The sequence below is a fragment of the Callospermophilus lateralis genome, unplaced genomic scaffold, assembly GCF_048772815.1.
Source record: "Callospermophilus lateralis isolate mCalLat2 unplaced genomic scaffold, mCalLat2.hap1 Scaffold_62, whole genome shotgun sequence".
NCBI classification, from domain to species: Eukaryota; Metazoa; Chordata; class Mammalia; order Rodentia; family Sciuridae; genus Callospermophilus; species Callospermophilus lateralis.
The window spans coordinates 1,286,828-1,312,682 of NW_027514663.1; the positions used below are offsets into that span (position 1 = coordinate 1,286,828).

At 32.8% G+C, this 25,855-nt stretch overlaps 2 pseudogenes; one reads left to right on the forward strand and one right to left on the reverse strand.

The window, feature by feature from the left end:
* Positions 1 to 763: 763 nt before the first annotated feature.
* LOC143389759 (zinc finger protein 280D-like) overlaps positions 764 to 25,855 on the reverse strand; it is a 49,825-nt pseudogene continuing 24,733 nt past the window's right edge.
* LOC143388744 (ran guanine nucleotide release factor pseudogene) lies at positions 20,199 to 20,474 on the forward strand (annotated as a pseudogene).

The window sequence follows — 25,855 nt, forward strand, 5'->3', positions numbered from 1 at the left end:
CAATGAATAAGGAGCATATGTGATGACAATGAAATGCAGGTTTGGGTGGTTTGGAAAAGGGTAAGAAGAATGTCTTGAGCCAACTTCAAATGGTTGGAGATATAATGGATTTGGAAGTTCTTCAGGACAGGAAGGAAACCTATGATAAATGGAAGAAGGAAGGCCAGATGAACCTTAGTTTAAGAAACACAAAATACTTTCCAATTTTATCCTTTAGAAATTAAGGGCAAAATAAAAGACAACCTTAGGTAGCTTTGTGTTTTGAACAGAATAAGAGATTAGCATTCTACCCAGAAGTATACTAGGGGAAAAGATTATGGGGCCTGGTTTAGAGCAATAGGAGTATCAGATACTGCAGTGGTTGGGAGGCAGTCTCAGGAAGCCATGATGCACAGTGAATCCAAAGAACTTCTTGAGATTCAGAAACTTGGAACAGTAAATTATTTCTAGCTGGAGCTAAACATTCACACAAAATGGTGACCTGAAAGAGATGGAACTTAAAAAGTTGGGATGGTAGTAATGTGAATCTGAGACAGATAATAATATTTGGCTTTTGTTGTTGTTGTTGTTGTTGTTGTTCTATTGAGATGCCACTGGGTCTAGGTTAAAAGCATCTACAAAATAATTAGAAACACAGATTTGGATCTTAGAAAAACAAAAGATTGAAATTCTAAGATTTCAAGTTGAAAGCTGAAAGTACAGGTGCTAAAATTACTAAGAAAGGGACTATAAACAGTTGGAGACAGGCAATGAAAGAGAGGTGTTACCTAAAAAGAAGAAAAATGGTATTAACCACTTAATAGAGACTAAAGAGAAACGTTTCAAAAGTGAGTGGCAACAAAGTTAAAAATAAAGTTAAGGAGTAAAGAATGAAAAAAGAGGAAAAGTGTGGTGATAAGTACATGACACAATAATCTTTAAAGGGGCAGTGTTAGTTGATAGGTAGGGATGATACTCAAAAGGATAAAGAAATGAGTCAAAATTAAGCTGGCAACAAACATTTTGAAAAATGTTGATGGAAAAAGGCAGACAAGAAATAAAGAAAATATGCAGGCAGGACACAGCTCCCTCATCCTAAAATTAAAGAAACAAAACCTTGAAAGTGTTTATAAGCAGAAGACCAATAGTGAGATAGGGATGAAGATACAAGTTAACTGAATTAGGTTATGATGAATTGAAGGAGATAAAACATAGAACTGGCTATGGAGAAATGGGACAAGCTTAATTTCTTAGATTAATATCTGGATGAAGAAAAATATTTGGAGTTGAAAAGAGCTAGTTTTAGGAAAAATAAAAAAGATGACCTTCAATTGAGCAATTAATAAGTTGGTTTAACAACTGAAAGATGAAAATAAAATCTTTAGGGTACTGAAAAAGGATTAAACAAACACTGTAGGTAAAAATAAGGAGGTCTTTAAAAAGAAAAATAAAGAGATAGGTCTTAATCAAAGTTAAAGATTATAAAGTCAGAATGAATAAATAAACTCTTGTATTCTAGAATTGAGCATACATAAAGATGGAAAGGGGAAGAGGCTGAAATCTTAAACTGTCTTTTATGCTAGGTGAGCATGAATAAAAATGTAGAAGACAAAGAAAAGAACAGGATTTGAAACAGAGGACCACGATGACTATAAAGTTAGATGAATGCTGCTAGACTGGCAAAAAGAGTCAAAACTCTGAACATCATGGAGTAATAAGAATTCAGAAGGAATGAAGAGTATATAGGATGAGACTAAAAATGAAGAGGACCCAAAACTTAAAAGCTGATGTGAAGTGCTGGCACTAAAGAAGCCAAAACACCAGGAGGTAGGCCAATCATCAAGGCAGAAAAACTGAGAGAGAAGGGCTAAAGTTGCCATGAAAGGTAGGAGAATTCTGGAAAAACAGATAATGATAAGAAAGTAAAACAGAGGTTATGTCATGATCTCCAAGAAACTCAGTTGTACATTAATTCTAATATTTATTTAAATGGAACAAACTCACTATGAATAAGCAGTATACCACATTTATAATGGAATAACTATTTTTAAAGATAAAAATCCACCCTGATAGAATAAAATATTCTCCTATTAAAGAAATACAAATGTAATTAATGTGGGTTTTGAAGGGGTTTCTTAGCATAGTGTAATGATAGGTACTCAAACAACATAAATTAAATGAATTAATGAAAAAGAATTCCAACAGTGGCATCATAACCAGAATAGTCTCTCCTTTTCACTGAACAAATGTATGTATAGATGGCCTCACAGATGAAGGACCATAGAAAGAAAACCAGATTCAATGAATTTCCTAACATCACTGAAAATCCTCCAATAATGTTAGCTATTAATTAAAAAGCTACAGCTACTAGTTGAATATAAGGTTAATAGTTTCAACTATCAATAAATTTAGGTACAGCTATTCCTCTATGAGCAGAAGCAGTAATCACTGGATTTCATCACAAAACTACAGCTTCTCTCAAAGTGATTAATTTGAAGAGGATATTCCTAATGAGGACATTTATTTGTATGCTAAATAAGCTTAAAACACTTAAAGTTTTATTTGACAATCACCATTTTTAAATACCTATAGGGAAAATAAAAAACAGAATAATTATTTCCCCAACAAACCTATCCTAATTTTATTAGTTTAATTAACCGTTCTTACAATTTAAGACCAGTAATTACTTGAGTTACTATGTTGGAGAATAACATCAGATAGTATCTTAGAAGTTCCTTAGTGCTAGGTCCTTTTGGCTCTTTGAGGAGAAAAACTAGTTTCTAATAGGGATAACTTTGCTTCAAAACAAAAACTTCCTGTACTATAATTTTAGTTGTCAATTTACAGGTTTAACTCTTCTTACCTCATCATATGATTTACATTGGCTTTACTACATCTAGTATTGTATCTGCAAAAGCTACAGTGGACATATGTAGGAAAATGGTTTGCAAAATCTTTTATTTCAGAACAGCACTCAATGCACTTGTGAATGCCCCAATGACACCTTATGGAGACACAAAGAAAATGGTATAAATATATTTTAAAACAAAAGTATTACTATTCTAATTACTAAAGTATATTACTATTCTAATTAACTAAAGTATAATGTTTTTATACTTAAATTTAAATTGGTATTGTATATTAGGAATAAAACATCACCTTAAGGTGATTGAGGAATGCAGTATTAACTTTGATTTTTTAATTGCTATTAGCCAATATGCTTTGTTTCTTTTGCATATTAGAGATTTTTGGTTTGTATTTAGATTTACTTCCATTAGGCTTGTTTCCATCAGGTTTATTTGCATTGTATTTGGTTGTATTAGGTTTACTTGTATTCGATTTTGTGGGATTTTTAGCAGTTATATTTTTAGTCCTTGGAGGTGAGAGCTGAAGGGTAGAAGTGCTTGCATTAATGGAAGGTGTAGGTGAAGATCCTGACGGAAGAGGTCCAACTGAAGCTCGAATAGTAACCTACAAGAATGCAGAATATATTTACTTCAAAAAAATCACTATATTACTATTAAAATATCACTGTACAAAAACCATTTAAACATCAAGTATTTTGAAAGAGTACACATAAACTACAATTGTATTTAGTCTTATTTACTCCAAATGTTCAAAACAATTAAATAAAGTTAAATTTGATATTTATTCACTTAATGTAAAATCAGTTATGTGTAAACACAGTTATTAATGAGTAATTAGGAGTTAATAAAAATTGTATAACTATCAAAAGAGCACATTCCATAGCTATTTTTATGCTGTGACATAATTTTTAAAAAATTCATATATAGGTCTAAGTTTCACAAAGCTTGAAAAATAACTCTAGAAAGGCCTACTGATATCACCCTTTCATAACTACAAAACAAATAGATCTATAGTAAATGTGACCTCTCCTTTACAGGCTCATTATCCTGGATTTATACTTATTAAATGTTATAAGAAAGAGTTAAGTCAACTTTTTGCACTGTGTGAAGAATTTAATATTGAGACTTCTCTTAAAGGGAACTAACACAAAATTTATCATTTAGTGTTCAAAATAGAAAATATTCAATTATATCTGTTAGTTGACAATGGAAAGGTCAATTGCCTACCAACATTCTCATTGATCACTTGACTATACTCTCCTCATGCATGTAAGGAACAGACTATGATGAAGTCCTATGAAACATGTGCTTAGGTATTATACAAAAGCACTAGGTCAGGAATCAAAAGAACTGAGGTTGAATCTCACATTATGCCTTCCAAGCCATGTAATCTTGAGTAAATAAGATACCCTCTTTAAACTTCTTCATATCTAAAATACAGGGCACTATTTGCCTTTTCTACTCACTAAATGATTGTATGGATTAAATAATACAATGTATGAAAAGTACACTGAAAGCCTCATTCTAAGATGTCGTTACAACATTTAGTATCATTATCATTAATATTATTATTATTATTAAGGGGAAAAATGAGAGAGGACTGCACTGCTTACATTAGTGTTCTGCATGTCTAGTTCCAGCATGAAATGAATGGTTTGCAGGGAAGAATGTTGGATAGCTTCTCTTGCTCTAAGTCTTCAGAGCATGGCTTTATATTATTTCATTTAATTCAAGTACCAGACATACCCACATTCAAAGGTAAGTACCCAAAGCCAAATATAAATGTTTTGGGGGTTATTTCACTTTGGATTATCCATGCCTCTGTTTTCCTCCACTGAAGCAAATATTCAAGAGCTGACAGTATGTAAAGAAGTTAGAAAAAAAACAGATGTATATAAGGCAAAAAGGGAAAAGCAAATTACAATCATCAGTATGCAGTCAGACATGTGTTTGCTCACTTAAAATACAATGCTGTCCAGTAGCAATACTTGCTTCTCTGAGAGTAGACTAAATGATAACAATTTCAACAAACATCTGAGAACCTATGGCTTTCAAGGCACTATGCCAGACACTGGGGATACAAAGATAAATAAAATAAGATTCCTGATATCAAGTCTCTTAGAGTTTAGCTGCTAAAACTGACATAGTTCAAAAATAGCCTATATAATATTGAAACAACCCCCTGACCCAAGGAACAGTTAAACTAGGTACACTTTTAATGAAGGAATGCCATTTCAACATAGTACCCGCCACTGAACTCAATGGTTAAAGCTTTCCTTTCTAAGCATAAAAACAATGAAATCTAAAATTAGTCAATAAAAATCTGAAGTCATTTTAAAAAAGTCATATTTAATAGATAAAACCAGGTTAGAGCTAGTTTTTATTATACAAAATGTTAAAATATAACATATTTGAACTCACTTTTGTTCCAGGAGGCAATCCTTCTAGTTGTTTAGGTTTTATAAATGTTCGATGATGCTGTGTCTTATGATTCATTTTCTCCTTGCATGTTAAAAATTGCAGTCTACATTTTGTACAATGATGTATTCCTTTTTTCTATTGAGAAACAGAAAAAAGGAAAAATAACTTTTATAACCACAAAATTCTGTGTCCTGGAACTACTCTAACTTAATTTTAATTAAAGTTTATAATTTCTTATCATAGATAGTATTTTTTAAAACTTATATTACTATCAAATGTATTTGTTACTATATAGAGTCAAACATAAAAGTTCTATTAACAGGTTCAAATTGAAGTTACACCAAATGTATGAAAGCTTTTAATTATAAACAAATTATTTAAAAACATGATACTATGAAAATGAGCTAAACATGTTTTAATTTTAGAAAATGTCAAAATCATTTTAAAATTTTGCTATTTTCAATCATTTGACAAGTTGGTAAAGTAAATTATACCCTCAAAACTCAAGTAAATCTAAATAGATATTTCAAAGGTTAAGTTACAAAAATGGTTATGTAAAGCAATGTTGTCCAATAAAACTTCCTGCAATAGCGAAATGCTCTAGAGCTTTGCTGTTCAACATGATAATTACTAGCCATATAATGGTTACTGAGCACTTGAAACGTGGCAAATGAAAGTGAGGAGCTAAATATTTTAAATTTTATTTAATTAATTTACACAGGTAATTGTGGCCAGTGGCTACTACACTGGACAACATAGTTACGGAGGCATAAAATATAACTGATCATAACCTATGTTTCAGTTGAAAACTCCCTGAGTTCCTCCTAATATCCTGGTCCTATCACATTCTACAGATGGGAAATAGAACCCAAGAGAAATCTAAGTCCCTCTCCCATAGCTAGATTATAACAATGCTAGACTCCCTGATCCAGTGTTCTTCCTACTGTATAATATCAACTGAAACCTTTACACATTTATTCTCAATAATATAAAAAATATATTTCATATACATATGCTTATAGTATATAGAAATTTAGAATAACACATGCAAAATATCTTCTTCAAAGCTGTATCTCTGCCAGATACATCACTATTTCCCTTTAAATACAATCAACAACTCTTCATAAAATTTAAGGTAATACTTCTCTGAGGTAATATACAGAGAAGTATCTAGCGAAGTTACTAGCACACAGCAAACATTTCATTAAAAAAAAAGCCAGACATAGAAATACAATATCACATATTCAGCTGGGTGTAATGCTCAATCCTGTATTCCCAGAATTTGGAAGGTTAAGGCAAGAGGATTTCAAGTTTGAGACCAGCCTCAGCTACTTAGCAAGACCCTGTCTCAAAAAATGAAAAGGGCTGGGGATATAGCTCAGTGGTGAAGTATACTTGGGTTCAATTCCCAGTACCCTCCCCCGGCAAAAACCATATGTTCTCACTCATACATTCAAGATAAAAAAGTTGATCTCATGGGAAGTATATAAAGTGGTCACTAGAGGCTAGGAAGGGTGCAGGGATAGGGATGAGGGAGATCAGACACTGGAAAACAAAACACTTTGATAGGAAGAATAAGTTCTAGTGTCCAACAGCACGGCAGGGTGACTATGTTTATAATAATTTATATATTATTATAAAGAGCTAGAAGGGAGTTATGTGAATATTCCCAACACAAATGATAAAAATGTTTGAGGGAAATGCTATTTACCTTAATTTGAACTTATACATTGTAAACATGTATTGAATTATAACTCTATTTCCAATAAATATGTACAATTGTTATATGTCATTAAAATTTAAAAAAAATAGAAAATAGTTCTTCACAATGTCCAAAGCAATATGTAAGAACAACATGTTAGAATAATTTTAGCTGTATCTTAAGACTAGCAGTGTAGTGCACTCACTATCTTATATCATAGATATAAGCAACTTAACAGAAATTCACTTATAAAGTATTCAAAGAGAGGAGGAAAAAAGAAAGAAAAACTTGGCCAAGAAACAGATACCAGAACAACAGTACAGAACAAAAGTTAACTAGAATTCATTTCCCAGAACTCTTTACTAGAATCACTTACTAGGTTACCTCATCCAGCTTCATGATTTTTAAATACCACCTACCCAAAAGCTTATTTGGCAATATTACTTGACATCTTATATGCTTCTCAAGTCAACATGGACAAAACTAAACTCTAGGTTTCCTATATCTCTCTCCTACCATCCTAAATCTGTTCCTTGCTCAGTTTTCTCCATAGCTTAGAATATTAAAACTCTATTCTTATTAATGCTTAAGACAAAAAACTCAGTGTCCCCTCTTCCCCCACCTCTCTCTTTAACACATTAATAAAACCTGCCAACTTCACTTTCAAGACTACTGATAACATTCCTATTTGTCATTACCTCCAACCACTGCTATCATACTGGGGCAAGTCACCCAGACTATGGTTTAAACAAAAACAAAAACAAAAAACTTCTATCTTCCTTTCATGTCTTTTTCTGCCCTGTGATCTATTCTCTCCATGGTTGTTGGTAATTCTTGAAATATGCTAGGTCTCTCACTTAAAACCTTCCAGGAACTTTCCAAAGTCCTGACTCTGGGTCCACACAAATTGGCCTGCATTCTATTGCTACAACCTTATCTCCTACAATTCATCCTTCTGTTAGTTAACTCTGCTCTAGCTTCAATGGCCTCCTTGCCAATCTTATTAGTAACTCTGGTTTATACTCACTTCATTGCCTACATAATGTTACCTCTCCCACATGGCTTACTCCTTAATTTCCTTTGAAAAGGCCCTTTAATGCCCATGCTGTTTATAAAAGAGCAAACCCTCCTCCCCAGTGCTTGGCACTCCTTATTTTCCACATTTATTTCCTACCCACAATACTTATCACCAGCATATACAAACACACATTCACATAAATTTATTATCTTTCTCCATTACAGTACCAATTCCTAAATCACACTGCTATATAATACCTAAAACAGTTCCTGACATACAGTAAGGCATCCTAAAAAAATATTTGTTGGATGACTAAATTGTGAAGCAGAAAGCAAGAGACTAATGCAGAAAAATACATGAGCGGCAGGTACAATTTAACTAGTTCAAATGACTGCTACTTCATTCAATGCACATTTATCCAAAATCCTGAGACAGAAAACATCAAGCTATAATTCCCTGAGTTCGACTCAAGTCTTATACATCTCTGATGTTATGTACATATGCATTTTAATGTGCTAAGGGTGATGAAGATACAGTATCAAAGTTTTTAATAACAACAATGTTCAATCAAAGATATAATGATCTATTCAGAGTATAGAAAAATAACTGTACTGATTTTTTTGAGAGTCTTGAGGGATTTAAGGGTAATTCTTACTATATGTAATTTCTACCTTTAGATCTAATGCCAATGTAAAATCAACTCTGTGACAGCAGTAAAAACTAGTGCTCTAAAGTCATGTTCTGTCTTTGCCTTTTATGAGACAATGCAACATTAGGCAAGTTACTTTCACTAAAACCCTGTTTCCTCATTTATAAAACATATATAGGTTGTGAGGATTAAGTACCCTGATACCATATGGTGATTACTATATGCTAACCGCTTATTGTTCTATCTAATAAGCTTTTTTAATATATCAGAAATTCTTAAATTATTTCATAAAAGTCATATAAACTGGGTTGTTTGCTCTAAAATTACTCAAGACATAACAATATAATCTTTTAAAGAAACAATTACAAGTGAGGTCTTCAACATAATAAAATGAGACACAGAATCAACAATTTTTATTACCTGATATTGTACTGTCATCTGTTAAAAGTTTATAATTCTACTCAGTGAAGGTTTCCCAGTCTTTCATAAATAAGTATACAAATTATAAATACATTGGAGGATGCCTGATGATCCTTCTTTCTTACTAATAGATTGCCCTATCTTTACTGCTGGCTATCTACTTCCCAGGCACACCCAAACAAAAATTTTAAAAGTTAGGAACCCATGGCAAGTCAAGATGGCTCCAGGCATGAAGGTTTGATTTTAAATAACATAGCCTAGGCTGGTGACACAACTTAGTAGCACATGCTCAGCATGTGCAAAGTCCTGCATTCAATGCCCTACACCACAAAAAATAAATAGAATACATTGTACACCCCACACACTGGCTCCACACATCTTATCATTATTTTCATGTCTATAACTCAATGTAGAGCTTAGTAAAGCATCTGGGGAAAGTTACATTAAAAAGCCTCAAAATAAAATAGTTTATACCTTACTCTCCCTTTTAAAATTAAAGGCTAAAGATGAAATACAGAATATGAAGGACAATGTTTCCCAAACTCTTTATCAAGAAATGTTAATAGGTATGTTCAAATAAAGAGTTCAGTGGTCAAATAAGTTTGGGAAATGATACATACTATATCTTTTGCTTGGAGATTTATCATGTCCATTAGCATATTAAAAGCTCTGAGAAGTCCTGTTTTAAAAAACAGACAAAGAAAACTGTTTAATTTTTTAAATCCAGGCATTTACCAAATTGATTTACCAGTGACAATACTGGGAGAACCCCTATTAACACCTGTTGGAATACTGTTGGGGGACCATCAAATAAAAGATCTTTCCAGAACTTCTTAAGGATGAGTGGTATCCCAGTCACAACACCAGTGATCCCAAATTCATTTGGAAATGCTACTTTTATCATCTTTCCCAATTAAAAATTACTACCTGATTTCATGATTATCTAACAACTGCATCTCATAGCAAGGTGAGTACCAATGGTGAATAAATTGGTGTGCCAGTTTAATTTATAATACGGAAATGCTTAATGAGTTGGAAAAACCTGATTATATGATCAGGTGCAATAAATCCATTAGGTTCTGATTTTGACAAAAACACTGTTGTATCAACATTTTTAGCATAAACAGGGATAATTTAAGTGCTTCAGGAAAAAAAACACAATAAGCATAACATCAGAATTCCAAGCACTAATGCTGAGTTCCAAAAATTACACAGCAGAACTGGCAGAAGTAATCCAGGAAAGAAGTTAGGATCTAAACACAGTTCTCTGGCAGAATTCATACATCAATCCATCAACAGCTTCCTTTGCCTTGTAGCTGTAAAGGATGAACCTAGGTCAATGACAACACATTTTCTCATAATAACAGAGCTTTGGAAAGTGGAAATAAAGTTTGAAAAGGAATAGGAAAAGAAGGTTATGTATCCACAATCTTTTTTTTTTTCTCAGTTCAAACTCCTTCTTGAAAACTCCTTCAAAATCATTCCCAGATCTACTCTTAGGACCTAACTATCTGCCACTTGCTTTTTTCACTCACCTTCTCTCTTGTTTTTTTCCCCCTCAATCCTTGGTTACCTATTTCTAATCATTTTTCACAATTTTATTTATGGTCTTTATTTATGGTCTACACCATCACTGGAAAGGAGGTAAGGAAAGAACTGGAAGTTTCACAAATAATTCAACATAAATTATAAATTTAATTGGGTTATTTGGAACAACTCTGCTTCATTTGCAGAATAAAACTAATCAGTGTTTCAAGACTTAACCTGTTTTTTTCATTAAGATAATATGAACAAACAGGAATTAGAAAATCTCACCTCATGTTTCATATAATGATGCATATAGGGTGTTGCGATTTTAATAACTTTGAGGCAAAAAGGACACAACAATTTCTTAGTGTTTTCATGGGATGTTCTAAAGTGAGTTTCCACATCAGAAAATGATGATGATCTATAATTGCAAACCTAGAAATAGAAAGAAGGTTTTGTTTGATTCAAAAATTTATAACTGATGTGGAATTACAAAGCAAATTATGGATCATTTGTTTAGAAGAACACTGTGTAGTACTACTCTTGCTGATTCCTATACACCCAAAAATTCCACTAACAGAAGCACCAAAAAAAATCCAGAAATTATCTTTCAAAATTAAAGAATTCTTCTCAAAACATAACTAGGTTGTGTGCTTTTTAGCAGATCATTCATCAATCACTGCCTTGACTGAAATTTTCGAGTTTTGGCACCTCCTGTCCTATAAAGTGCTTTTTCTGCTACAAAAACAGCACTCTTCTTTAGACTGTAAATGGACCCCACACTATGGTGGTGACAATCAATCTTTTATTTTTTTGTCTTCCTATTCCTTCAAATTCTGGAAAAATACTGGTCACAAAACATTAGCTAGGGTTCTTTATAACTAACAGCATTTCAAATTTCCCTTGTATACACCTACATTCTTCCCTATATGGTAAGACATGTCCATCTGTATGTCTAGCTGGGCTCTTCTTTGACTACCACAGATGTAAGCAAGCAACAATCTGTGGGCCAAATGCAGCTCACTGCCTACCCCTCATATAATGAATGAGTTATGCCTTCCACTAATAAATTATTTATAAGAGGGACTTTAATTTTGGTAACCAATTTACCTAAATGATTAAAGAATAAAACACTGATATATTTTATGACACATGAAAGTTTTATGGAATCAAATTTCAATGTCTATATATAAAATTTTTTTGGAACATGCCCTTGTACTACTATGGCAGAGTTGCTTGTTTCCAACAATGACAGTAAACCATCAAAACCTGAAATATTTCCTGAAAAAAAATGTATTGACCTCTGGGTTAATGGGCTTAAATCTTGTAGTTAAAACACAAACACACCACTTAAAAGAACACAATAAAAACGTGTATGTACCTGGCAGATATATGGCATTTCACCGGGTTTATGATTATCCTTCATATGTTGTAAAAGAACATGTTCTGTTTCAAATGATAATTCACAGATTTTACAAATGGCTAAAAGTGAGAGGGGGGAAAGGTATTACATTTTAAGATATAAAAAATTATTTTACAAATTTATATAAATAGTGGTAGTAACAGCAGCAGCAGCAGAAGTGATCAATCATATAGTTTGTTAACTGGTTGCCAAGCACATTTCTAAACACTTCACCTAAATTAACTCACTTGATTCCTATAACAGCATATGAGGAAGGCATTTCTATTATCCTCATTTTTCAAGAGTTTATATCTCAATTCTTATAGCTATAAGAAAAGAAGGATCTGGTATTTAAACTCAAGCTACTTAGCTTCAAAATCTGATTTTAACTACAACCGTAGTTACTTAAAGTTTAAATGAAGAACACTGATTTCACATTTGATATATAGGATTTGAGGCTTGTGAATCCCCAATATGTAATGCCCAGATTATGTCAAGGCAATTACTATAATGAATTACTTGCCAGAGGGACTTTAATTTTAGTAACGAATTTTATTACAAAATTTCCAAAAGTTAAAACTTAATTTTTCCATTTTGCCCCCAAATTCCAGAGTCTATTTCTTATTTTTCTTACAGAGTTACTCAGGTTTTCTCAGAGTTTCTATCTTCAAATTCAATAATATTCAACATTTAAATGAAACTGCAACTTACTAGAAAATTCATGGGGCGTATGTGTACTTTCAATGTGACACTGCAGCTGAAATGGTGTGGGAAACTGACGGTAGCAGTGCTGGCAGGTGGAGTGGTTTTCCCAGCTTTCACTGCTCTGCTTCTCAAGTTCCAAATGATGTTTCATGTGGTTCATAAACCTATAAATGATTGTCAACAGGTGCAAAAATTCAGATTTTAAAACAAAATCTCACCAATAAGTCTCTGAGTCTTAATCTTAAAAATACCAAGTATTACTCAAAATCCAAAATGTCTTAAAAGTCCTCTAGAAAAGAGTATATTTTAAATATTGCCTTTTCAGTGAATTTTTTCAATTTATTTCAAAATAATCAAAATATCACTCATTTTCTAACTCAATCATTACTTCAGATTATTTTTAAAAATTTAAGGTAAAAGAGCAGGCTTGTTTTTTATACCTTAAATACTATTTTTAGTTTAAAATAAAACACTGAAAGAAAGGAAACCCTACCACCAAAAGCAGCTAGAGTCATGAGAGAAATCTTTTAAGACTGTGAACACATATAATAGATTCCAGCTGCTTAAAAGACAAATTACTGGTATTTTTACTTGTGTCTTGGTTTCTAAATGTATGTAATAGCAATTTTAATGCCTACAATTACAAGAACTTTTTTTTTTAATGATACTGGCTTACTGTTAGCACATACTGTTTATTTTAACTTGCAGACTGTGCCCTTTATAAGAAAGGTCCATTTTTCAGTTTTACATTCTGTTATCTCAGCTTCCCTAAAAGGCTCCTTATGAAAAGGAACTATAACTTTCAACAGCAGAGAGTGTAGTATAAATGAGAATACTTATTTTGAAGATATTACTGAAGCTTTTTGCTGAATTTGAAAATAAAAGTTACTCAATCAAAACAACAATTTTTGGACTGGTCAGCTATTTACAATTACTCATTTTGAAGCCCTATAAGAAATAATCTTGCAACTATTAACATTGATGATAATGTCATGAATCTGGATAACTATCATCAAGAAGGTTATAACATATATCTCTTTTTTTTACACCTCTACCACACTACTCTTTACAGCAAGTTATGATACACCTTAAAATATCTTTCTTCTTTGGTTTTAACACAAGCTCTACAACACCTACCAAAAAAGTCCTAGTCTTGGTTAAGTATTTACATATGCAAAGCCAATATCTTTTAGCTCAAAATCATTAGCACTTAAGTATATTTATATAAAGAATCCTTTAATCAGCTAGTTATTTTTCTCAATTATTAAATAAGCCCAATCTGGAGTTCATATTTTTCAAATGAACAGATGGAAATGGGAGAAACTAAAAGGGCAAATTTCTTGGAATCATGTTCACAGAATGAAATATACCTGTTTTCATTGATAAGTAAGGGGTAAAATACTAATATCACAGTATGATAATAACAGAACAGAGTAGAAATCTTGAGCTGTACATTTCTTACCATCCTTGCAAAATAATTTGCCTTCCCAGCTTTACTGGAAAAATTAAAAGCAATGTTATATAATACACTTAATTTTGGTTATGAGGTACTTTAAGGTTACATTTATCAGATAACCAATATATTTTAAATGCTTAATCACTGGATGTTATCAAACGGAGCATGCTGAAAATTTCTAAATATTCTGATAATATAGACCTATGTCTCCTGAAATAATTCCTGAAAAAAGGAATTTCCCATTTTCATGTTTGATATGAAATGGAAATGGCTAATCTTAAAAGCAAAAAAAAAACTTGTTGGTCAAATAATTTGTAATATGATATGTGTCATATTTAATTTTCACAAGGAGCTTAAATCAGTGAATCACACTTCCATGCTTATCATTGCATCTATTTTTTAAATATATATATTTTTAGTTGTAGTTGGACAGAATACATTTTATTTATTTATTTATTTATTTATTTATTTATTTATTTTTATGTGGTGCTGAGGACAGAACCCAGGGCCTCACAGGTGCTAGTCAAGCGCTCTACCACTGAGCCACAACCTCAGCCCTCATTGCATCTATTAACATGATTTCTGACATATTTTACTATTAAAATGGTAAAAATATGTAAATAGGTGGTAGAGTTCTATTATAGTACTGTTTCAGTGTTATATGTCAAAGCACAACTTCCCCTTTGTTAAAGAATGGGGACCACTAGCTCTTGATGGCAGTTAACAGTGTCACAAAGGAGGTAAAACAATGAGAAAATTCATATGATGTAAGATATGGGAAAGAACTTGGAAAAAGTTCTACCATAAAGCAACCATTAATGATTATTATAGGAGCATATCATAGAAGACAAGAAAACAAATAAATGCTGGGCCCAGACGTGAAAGTACGTGCTTAAAAATGCTACAGGTGATAGTTATAAAGAGTAAATGGAATATACACATATACATGTATGTTTGTATACACAAACACACACATATCTTGTCTAAGTACACTGATATCTGCAACTTACTTTGAAATTAATTTAAAAGTCAGATAGTCTGAAGGAAGAAAAATATTATAAAGCAAGTACAGTAAAATATTAAGAATAAAAGTTGTAAGTGTAGAAGTGTCCAATAAGACTTAAATTTTTGATGATTATTTGAAAATTTTTATAATGAAATGGTAGAAAGTAACCTTATATACTATAAATGTCATGCCATATAATCAATGAAAAATACCATTCAATATATCTTGTTATTTTGTTCTTGTTACTCACTTACATAAGATATCTTTATAGTATGTCATGTAACGCAAAAATTTTAAAGTAAGTTTCTAAAATTTAAAACATTTATGTACACCTCTTCAAAATTTCATTGAGAATGAAATCTCTAATTGTTAAAGGTGTCAAATTATAAAATCAAAGCAGACACATCTCCTAGAAATGGTATATCTTTAAAACACATTTTTTTTGGCTGGGCTTAGTGGCACATGCCTATCATCCCAGGGGCTTGGGAGGCTGAAGCAGGAGGATCTCGAGTTCAGAGCCAGGCTCAGCAAAAGCGAGGTGTTAAGCAACACAGTGAGACACTATCTCTAAATAAAATACAAAATAGGGCTGGGGATGTGGCTCAGTGGTTGAGTGTCCCTGAATTCAATCCCTAGTAACCCCATCCCCCCAAATAGATCACTTTTCCCACTAGGTAAATGTTCTTAATATGAATGGAAAGCTTTGAGCATTAAGATTAGCATAAAGAAGTTCAAAACTGGACACTTTTGAAGTGCTTTCTCTTATAACTGAAGAAAAATAAAATGTAAACTACCTAAAAGATTCACTGCTAAAACAAAATGAACTTTTTTTTTCTTTTAAGTTAAAATAATCTTTGTACATCTTAAGAAATGTGAAAGAAATACAAATAAGTAGATCCTGGTGTCAAATTCTAAAATACAAGAAATGACAAAAGCTTTTCAACAATGAACAAACAAACAAAAAGTCTGCCTTTGCCTAAAGTAGAAAGTATTAGAATTGTTTATCTAGAATAGCATAGTAAAATGTAACCTAAAGATACAACATTTATATTTGTAGCATTTCAATTTTCAAATAGAAATAAAAATAAATATTTACATACCTAATATTATTTTTTAGAATTTTCAAGCAACTGAAGCATTTAAAGGTTGTGTGAGTCTTCTGTTCTTCCTGGACATCTCCTTCATGTTTTCCATAATAAAAGTCATTAACTAACATGATCAATTTTCCTTTCTCTGAATCAATAGTCTTATTTGTATTTGCTGTATTTGAAAATTCTGTTTTAGCCAGTCCCAAAAATTTATTTATCATTTCTGGACAACAATACTGAAAGAGAAAAAAATTAGAAGCCTTATTTAAAAAAAAAAAAGCAAAAATTAATCTGTGGTTACAAGTAAGGTCAGGCTATGTAAAACTCTGCTTGGTAAGACATCTGGAAAAATAGTCACCAAAAATTTGTGGTGCACATACATATTCTAAAACACTCAAATGACAAACACTTATTGTCTTAATAAACAAAAAAAAATTCAAAAAGAAATGAAAACCCTTAAACAGGACTTGGCTATAGATGTAATAAATATTCCTTTGCAATTTATCTGTTCAGGTGTAACTATTTAATAATAATTTGTTGCTCGGTCCAAAATTATTCATTTCACATCTATTTCGAGAGTACAGAAAGAAATATTTCATATGCCTTGATGTATATTTTTAATTAACAAGTAACACAAAAAAAATTTGTAAAACCTTAATGGAACTAGACTTTGACCCAACTAACCTGCTATTTCTTAGACTCAAGGTACTAGAAAAGGTATGGAATGCAAAGGTATATAAGACTAATCTTCCTTCTTAAAAAAAAAGAAAGAAAAGAAAAAAATCCACTTTTTTATATTAGGTATAAAAGAAAAGTGTTTTTACATCTTAAAACCTAGAATGCTAAATATCTGAAGAGGAAACTTACCTCTTCAGGAGTAAAATCACAATGTCACATAAAATGATTTTAATATGGAATTTGTTCATATGTGAGCTTTTCTTTTTCTTTTTCAACAAGATAGAACAAATTCTATCTTTCATTTATTTATTGCACATAACATTCAGTTGTATAGTTTTTACTTAAAGGGCAAGCTCAGGAAGATGTGCATTATAGTATTTGTTAAAATGCTAATTCCTGGGCCTCACTTCAGAACAACTAAGCTACAATGTCCAGAGATAGGGCCTAGAAGTTAATATATTATCTAATTTTTTTTGATAGTTGTAGATGGACAGCATGCCTTTATATTATGTTTATTTTTATGTGGTGCTAAGGATCGAACCAAGTGCCTCATACATGCTACGCAAGAGATCTGCCACTGAGCTAGAGCCCCAGCCCTAGAAGTTATATTTTTTAACAAGTGGTAATTCTTTTACAACCTAAATGTTTTCTATATGTGTTATGTGTTAAACTGGCATCAACATAAGAAAAATTTAAACTCTTAATACACCTATTTCATTTCTAAGATAACAACATCCACTTCTACCACATGTAAAATGTTAGACAACTGGTGGAACACTCTGTATTACAAGGGACAGTGGGCCTTTCTGGTCCAAGACAGACTTATAACATTTCTTTCAAGATTGCATTTTACTTATTTTGTTTTACTTATCAATTTATAAATCTGAAAAGAAAAAACATACACACACACACACACAAAATCTAAAATAGATACAAAGAAAAAAAATACTAAGTAAAATGAGCCACAAATAACTGGTATAACTAACCTATGTTAAGGAGTTGAGGTTTTACCCATATGAAAAATTAGGACAAATAGATTAGTTCTCTAATACAACATGAATCTCTGTAGTTTTCCATTCAGAATAAATTATAATTGAAATAGAAATACAACATAAAAAGGGAGGTAAGAAAGATTTTGCTATTTATGTTCCTATATTCTTCTTGCAATATCACATAATATCTGAGAGCTCAAACTTAGGAAATTCAGACTATTTCTAAGGAGTTTTACAAGACTAAGTTCCTTCTTTTAAAAAAATGCTACTTTCTACTTTAAGGATAAATGAAGAAAAACATGGTAAGGAATAAAACAACTAGCATTATTAGAAAAATTACTCAAAATGTGTATCCTCTTACTACTACTAATATGTATCACTGGCACCATTTTGACAAAAAAAACTCTTCACTTATTTGAAGGATTCCTTGCAGGAAGATCTCAAACAATGAGAAGTTATAATGCACAAAAATAAATAATAGAGAAAAGTCTTCCTAATAAGAAATGCAGATTATTTTGTGTCCCAAACACAAGATCTGGCTTTTAGTAGAAGTTATTCTGAGTCATATTTAGCACCTGATTATTTTCTGAAATCTACAAAATAGTTTATGAGAGAGTATGTTGCAAGGTTTATATTCTCCAAAAATGTCTAATATGAAATTAAAGTTGACCTAGAGTAATAAATTACTATATATATATATATATATATATATATATATATATATATATATATATATATAAAACATATAATCAATTACTTGCTGTTCTTTTTTTTTCTTTTACAGAAAAGACAGGATCAGATTTTTAAAAATTAACATACAAATCTTGTTCACAGTAACTTTAAAAACTTGTTTTTAAATTGTAGTTGGAAACTATACCTTTATTTTATTTATTTTTATGTGGTGCTGAGGATCGAACCCAGTGATTCACACGTGATATATGAGTGCTGTACAGTGAGCCACAACCCCAGCCCTCACAGTAACTTTTTTTAAGCAATATTTAAGATCCCTATGAAAAACAGCTGAACAATAAACTGCTGACAACCAAACGTGGACAATGGCTATAGTGAGTGAGGGAGAAGGGAAGGAGCAAAATAGCCTACAGGAGAGAAAAAAAAAAGACAGGCAAGAAAGAAACTTAAGAAATGAGCACTAACGACTGTGAACTATGGTCCAAAATCAACTGGTTATCTTTTGTTCAGCTCCCAAACCCTTTTAGTTCTCACCCTTTACTACAACCTTTCACACAGCCTTTATTTTCCTGGGCTGGCTAGTCTACAAATATTAAATGCCTTTAATGCTATTCTCATCTTTACATTTCCAAATACATAGGTCATCTTCCATCACTTTGTTAGTGCCCTAAAAATTTAGGTAGAATTTTCAGAGCAAAGGATATGGAATGCAATTTTTAAATATTAAAATAGGACTTCTCATACAAACATCCTACATAAGTCAACATTTCCCCACTTATAGGAATTCATCCAAAAGCCACCAACAACCAAATTCCACAAACCTGATTTTCACGGAAACTTAGATCCAGAGAAAATCCAGAGACCACAATATACAAAAGCACTACCCAAAGCATCCAAGAAATAAAGCATGTAGTCAGAAGGAGATCAAAGACAAAAGAATCCAAAAGATCTTAGAAAGTGTCAGTAAAGGGAGTTGGGAATATAGCTCAGTGGTACTGCACTTGCCTAGCATATGCAAAGTCCTAAGTTTGATCCACAGCACCATAAAAGAAAACAAACAAACAAACAAACAAAAAAGCACCACCACCAGCAACAACAAGAGAAAAACAGAAATATGACAATTTAAATATATATCCTGAAAGAGGTGACATGATAGGCATATCCTGAAGTGCAAGGATAGATAGATAGATAGATAGATTGATAGATAGGCAGGCAGGCAAACGCAGATATAGAAGCTGGTCAAGAGCATGGCAGAAGAAGTAACCCAGACCTACTTTGGAAAAGGAAAGCTGAAAAGGCAGTGCTATAGAAAGAAGCAGACACACACATTGCATTTGCAGGAAGTCTTCTGCCAAGCAAAGAATTATATAACCCAACTAGCAGGCTGTGAGACTATACTAGAAATCTAGGCTCTCATCTAAACAAAAATACTTTCAGATAAAAGGAGGCTAATAACAGGAATATATACAATTCTAGCAAAACATCAGGAAAATGTTATTCTGGAGCAGATGTAAGAAGAGACAGCAAAGCTGAGGAGATGTGTCCCCATATGGGTTGCTTTTAAATCTCTCTAGAGCCTATACTCTAGTCCCAGGCCCATGGAGCCCACAAGAAACTATCCACTGTTTGAGGGTACCTTCTTCTCCATTCTACCCCCTGAGGCCATTGATGTAAGTGACCTCTGAACAGTCTCACACAACCAAGAAGTTTTCTGCCATTCAGTGACCAACCAAAGTCTGTTGGGGCAACATTTGGAGCTCCAGGCCCAGGTGTGGGGTAAAGCAGCCACACAATTAATGAAGAATATAACACTGCACCAGGTCTTTCTGTGGCTGCCCCAGCACAAGACTGGTCTCTTGCTCAACTTCAATTAGGACCCTCACCAACAACAGGTCATCTCTTAGACCTGGAAATCTGTCATCTCTACCATGAAGACTGGATGAATTTAAACAATTGTTGACCAGTCTGACACTTCATGATCCTAACATCTCTGGTCCCAGTAAGAATGCTTAAGCACTGCATGATGTTGCTGAAAACTTAGAGACTGGGTTCTGAGAAGGGGAAAAAAAGAGTCTGAATACCTAGGTTTCCTCTTCCTCTTCCCTGTGCACGAACACAAAACATGCCCTTTCTACAGAAATAAACTTGCTTTAGAATCCCACCTCACCCCCAGAGAGAGATTAAGAAGTAGCACATCAAGGGAAAAAGGAGAGGGAAAAATGAATAACAGAGAGGTAAGATAAATTAGAGACAAGGATAGTAGTAAACAGATACTGCAAAATAAAAGAAGGGAAAGAGAGGCCAGTAATGAGAAAAGCAAGGTTTAAAAAAAGAGAGATTAAGATTAGAGAGAAAATGACAGATATAGCATGCAAAGGAAAATTCATTTTGGACATACAACTGTATGGAATAAATATTTTAAAATATAATCCAGGAAAACTGTGCTAAAACAAAGAAAGACACAAATATAAAGGCAAAAGAATACAATGTACACTAGAGAAGACTAACTCAAACTTTCTATAGTAAGTTAAGTCACTATAAAATTATTAATCTTATAAATATTAGTCTAATATAGATAGATAGATAGATAGATAGATAGATAGATAGATAGATAGATAGATAGACTGGGATGTAGCTCAGAGGTAAAGTGTCCCTAAATCCCCAGTATCAAAAAAAAAGAAAAAGAAAAAGAAACTTATTACTTTCTAGATGAGACCCTCTGCAATTTAGTGAGACCTTGTTGCAAAAAAAAAAAAAAAAAAGAACTGGAATGTAATTCAGTGGTAAAGAGCCCCTGAGATCAATTCCCAGTATCGAAACACAAAGTAACAAAAAGCAAACAACAACAAACACTGAACACTAGAATCAAAAACAAAACACTTTTTTGAACATTTTAAAATGTTAAGGATACATTCATGATACAGTTATGAAAGCTAGATTCTTCTGTATCACAAATATCAGCTAAGTAATGAAAGATATGGATTGAGATGTGATTATATATCTAGGACAGAATAAGTGAAGGTAAGGATATGTAAAAAGTTTTATCAGTGGATACTAAACTACAGTTAGATAGGAATACAAGTTCTGGTATGCTATTATTATATAGTAGGGTGTCTATAGATAACAATAATGCACTGTACACTTTAAAAAGCCAGAAAAAGGGAGTGGGGATTATGGATCAGTGATAGAGTGCTCACCTGGTGCGGGTGAGGCACTGGGTTCAATCCTCAGCACCAGATAAAAATAAATGAATAAAAATAAAGACATTGTGTCCACCTACAGCTAAATTTTTTTCTAAAAAAAAGCCAGAAAATTTAAAGTTTTCACCATAAAGAATTGATAAGTGTTTGCAGAGTAAAACATTAAACAATGGACACATATCAAAACATCATACCCCATTAATACGTAAAATTTTATGCTTTATGTACCAGTCAAAATTAATGTAAATAAAGACTAAAATTATAATGAATACTCTGGAAAAGTTTATATGACAAGCAAATAATTTACTTATTATTTTTAGTGTACCTCACTATCTATAGTATATCTTACTATATCATACATGTATTTTCAAATTTCTACCTAATAGTAAAGAAAACAACCTACAGACATTTTTGCTAAAGAAAAAAAAAAGTATTCATCAACACTTGGGCTTTACTATAAGAGGTATGGTTAAAATACCAATTAACTAATGATACAATGAGAAAAATGTCTAACTTTAAGAAATTCCTAAAGAATAAATGAAATAATGTATTTATTTAAAGCTTAGTTTTATGTTTGACACATGGAATCAAATAAATTATTATAGGATATTTTAATATTTTTCCATTGGGAAAAAACATTAACTGTGATATAATGAACTTTGATTTATCAAAAACTTCTATTTAAGTTTTTTTAAATTATTGATCTAAAAATTACATTATTTTATGGAAATTATATTAAATTTTAACTGAAATATAAAAATATAAAAGCTAAAAAGTAAAAAAAGTCCCCAGTTTTCTATTTTTTAATTTTTATGATCAACACATTATATTTATACATTTTTGAAACAATGTGATTTTTTTCATTTTTATGATGCAATTGTGTGAAGACAATAAAAATCCTCTTCTAATATGAGATATAGAATGCATTACTGTTAATTATACTCACCCTATTATGCCATAGAACATAAGAATTTGCTGTGCCTATCAAACTATAACACTGTACCTTGTGACCAACCAATTTCTATTCCCTTCCCCCTCTACTTGTCCCCATCTCTGATGACCTCTAGTCTATTTGATTTCTATGAGATCAACTTTTTAAAACTGCCCACTGAGTGAGATCATGTAGTATTTGTCTTTCTGTGCCTGAAACTCTCCAGTTTTAAACATTTCCTTCCTAGATTTGTGACTATGCTTTGACACTTCATTATTATAAACACATATGTTATTCAATTGCATTCAGTTTAGTTATATAGTATTTCTTTCACATTGTCCCATTTTATCTATCATAGAGATACCCTCCTTTCATAAAATGTTACAGTGTTCCATTACATAAATCTTTTAATATTTTGGTTATTTCCAGTACAAGTAGTCACAAATAATGCTATAACATGTAAAAGTCACAGTTGGAAGAAGGTTGTCAATCTCTCCAGGCCCAGGAGTGTGTATGTTTTGCATGTTGAACTGATTCTATTTTGTATACAGACTGTATGCAAAGTAGAGGGGAAATAAGAACATTCATGTCTACTTCTATATGTGGAAAGAAAATCAGGAAGGATATAAAACTGGCAACCAGGTCATAAGAGTCTGAGGTAAAGATTCTTCCCATACACACCTTCCTATTTTTAATTTTTAATAGTGTGACTTTGTTACCTAGTATAAATAAATAAATAAATAAATAAATGTGACTAAGAGAATATAGTAGCAAGAGATCTTCCAAAAATGGTAGATTAGAGGCATTATACACTTGCCTGCATCTCCTTGAAACCAAATTAAAATAACTGTAACATAGTTGCTCACTGAGATGAATGACTATGAGAAAATACCAGGTTTCAACTGTGGATAGAGACTTGGAGAAGCCCAAATAAAATGGACTGTGGAAGACAGAATGAAACAAAATGCACCAGTGCCAATCCCAGGGAAGTATGCCCCAGAGGTAGAGAAGAAACAGAGTCCCAACAAACATGACTGGCACAGGATCCAGCCTCCTGCAGAAATATAGGCTAAGCAAACAACAGTACAGTTTGCATGTTGAATTGGCTCTGTAGAAGACCCCTGTACTTCTTTGCATATTCTCAGTTTTATAATTTGGGGCCATCTTAGAAAAGGTCCTATTGTCTGAGGTTACTTACTGCTTTAGCAATCAGCATATGCAATAACAGAAGGTGCTTCTCATTAAACCTGGCAGTTTGCCAGATGCAGCTCTCAGAGTCTGGGGAATGAGCAGTCACATGTAGCCAGGACTGGAAACATCAGAAAAATGGACTGTGGATTATGCAGAACTCACCAACATCCCTTCCACCACAGATCTTTGAGACTCTATATCCTCTCTCCATCCTTGGGGGGCCATAGAGGGACACTCCACAGAGCTAGTATTAGCTCTATCCTCCAAGTGCTAAGCTCTGAAGAGAAGATTTGGGGAGTTCCACATTCTGACATGCCATGATGTCAGCATCAGCTCTGCTCTAGAAGTGCATAACACAAATAGCTCCAGAGAGAATTTGTTTCTAGGGAACTCTGCGTTCCACACTAGGTCATTCTGATGTACAAAGCAGCTGAGAGGTATTCCAACTGAATCAAGCCACAAATTACTACCATCAGTCAACTGACTAGTACCACAAAAGAAAGGAGTAAGCCCCAGTCTTTTCTCTGTCCAAGCAGCACACAGACTAAAGACAAAGAAATTCTCTGATGAGCATAGTCAAAAAGTTTCTATCCTTCCTGCTCACTTGGGCACCTGAGGGAAAAGAAAATTTTCATTTTTTTTATTCATAGTTTTACTTTTTTTTTAAACTCAGGGGTACTTTCAAAACTGCACTACATCCTCAGCCCTTTTCATTTTTTCAGACAGGTTCTCTTCAATACTGGCTTTGAACCTGTGATCCTCCTGCCTCAACTTCCTGAATAACTAGGATTACAGGCATATACCACCACACCTGGCTTAAGTTTTTGTTGTTGTTGTTATTTTTATGTGCTGTTTTGTGGTTATTTCCCTTTTCCCTCTTATTTTTTTGATATTGGGGACTGAACTCGGGGACACTCGACCCCTTGGCCATATTCCCAGCCCTTGTTTGTGTTTTATTTAGAGACAAGGTCTTACTGAGTTACTTAGCACCTTGCTAAATTGCTGAAGCTGGCTTTGAACTCTTGGTCCTCCTACCTCTGCCTCCCAAGTCACTGGTATTACAGGCATGTGCCACCATGCCTGTATTTTTCTCCTCTTTTTAATATGAAATATTTTTCTTCTCTTCCCTTCTCCCTTTTCTATTTTACTTTTCTCCAACTATATTTTATCCCTTTGATTAATTCTATTTTTATTATTTAACTGTTTGTTATTTAATATTATTTTTCTTCTTTCTTTTCATTTGTTGTGGTATTACTGTTTTTAGTTTTTGGATTTTACTTTATTTATCTATCTCATTTTTCTTTCTTCTTTGTTCCTCTTCTTTTTTTTTGCAGTGATTGAGATTGAGTCTGATTGTGTTGAACACATCAGCTGGGTGCTCTGCCACTGAGCTACACTCCCAACCCAACTGAGGGGAATTATGCCTTGCTTGGGCCACACTTAAACCTTGGCAGATACTTCAACTTAGAGAATAGGAGGAATAAAAGCCCACAGACTATAACCTGTCCCCAGGCAAGCATGGCAAGGTGGGTGAATCTGAAGTCCCTCTTGGGAACCCTCACTACTATAACAAGAACAGAAGAAATAGCATAACTTTTATAGGCACCATACTTATGGTGCCTATATATGGGGCCTCAATATTGTCATTCCCATACCCTATCAGACAGCATATTGCTGATAGGGTTTGTTTCTAGGGAACTCTGCGTTCCTAGAAACTCCACAGGTGAGTGTGACAGTGGAGGGAGCTGTAACTGGCTATTGTATCTCCCCATGAAACAACTAGAGATGCCCCGAATGTCTAAACAAAAGATAAAGGCTCCAGGACATCACCACAATTGGAACAGCCAGTAGCAGAACTGCTTCCAAGTTAACAGCCAAGATCAAAAAAGCCCAGGGAAACCCCCAACAAGTACCTGATAGGGGCTTTGATTCC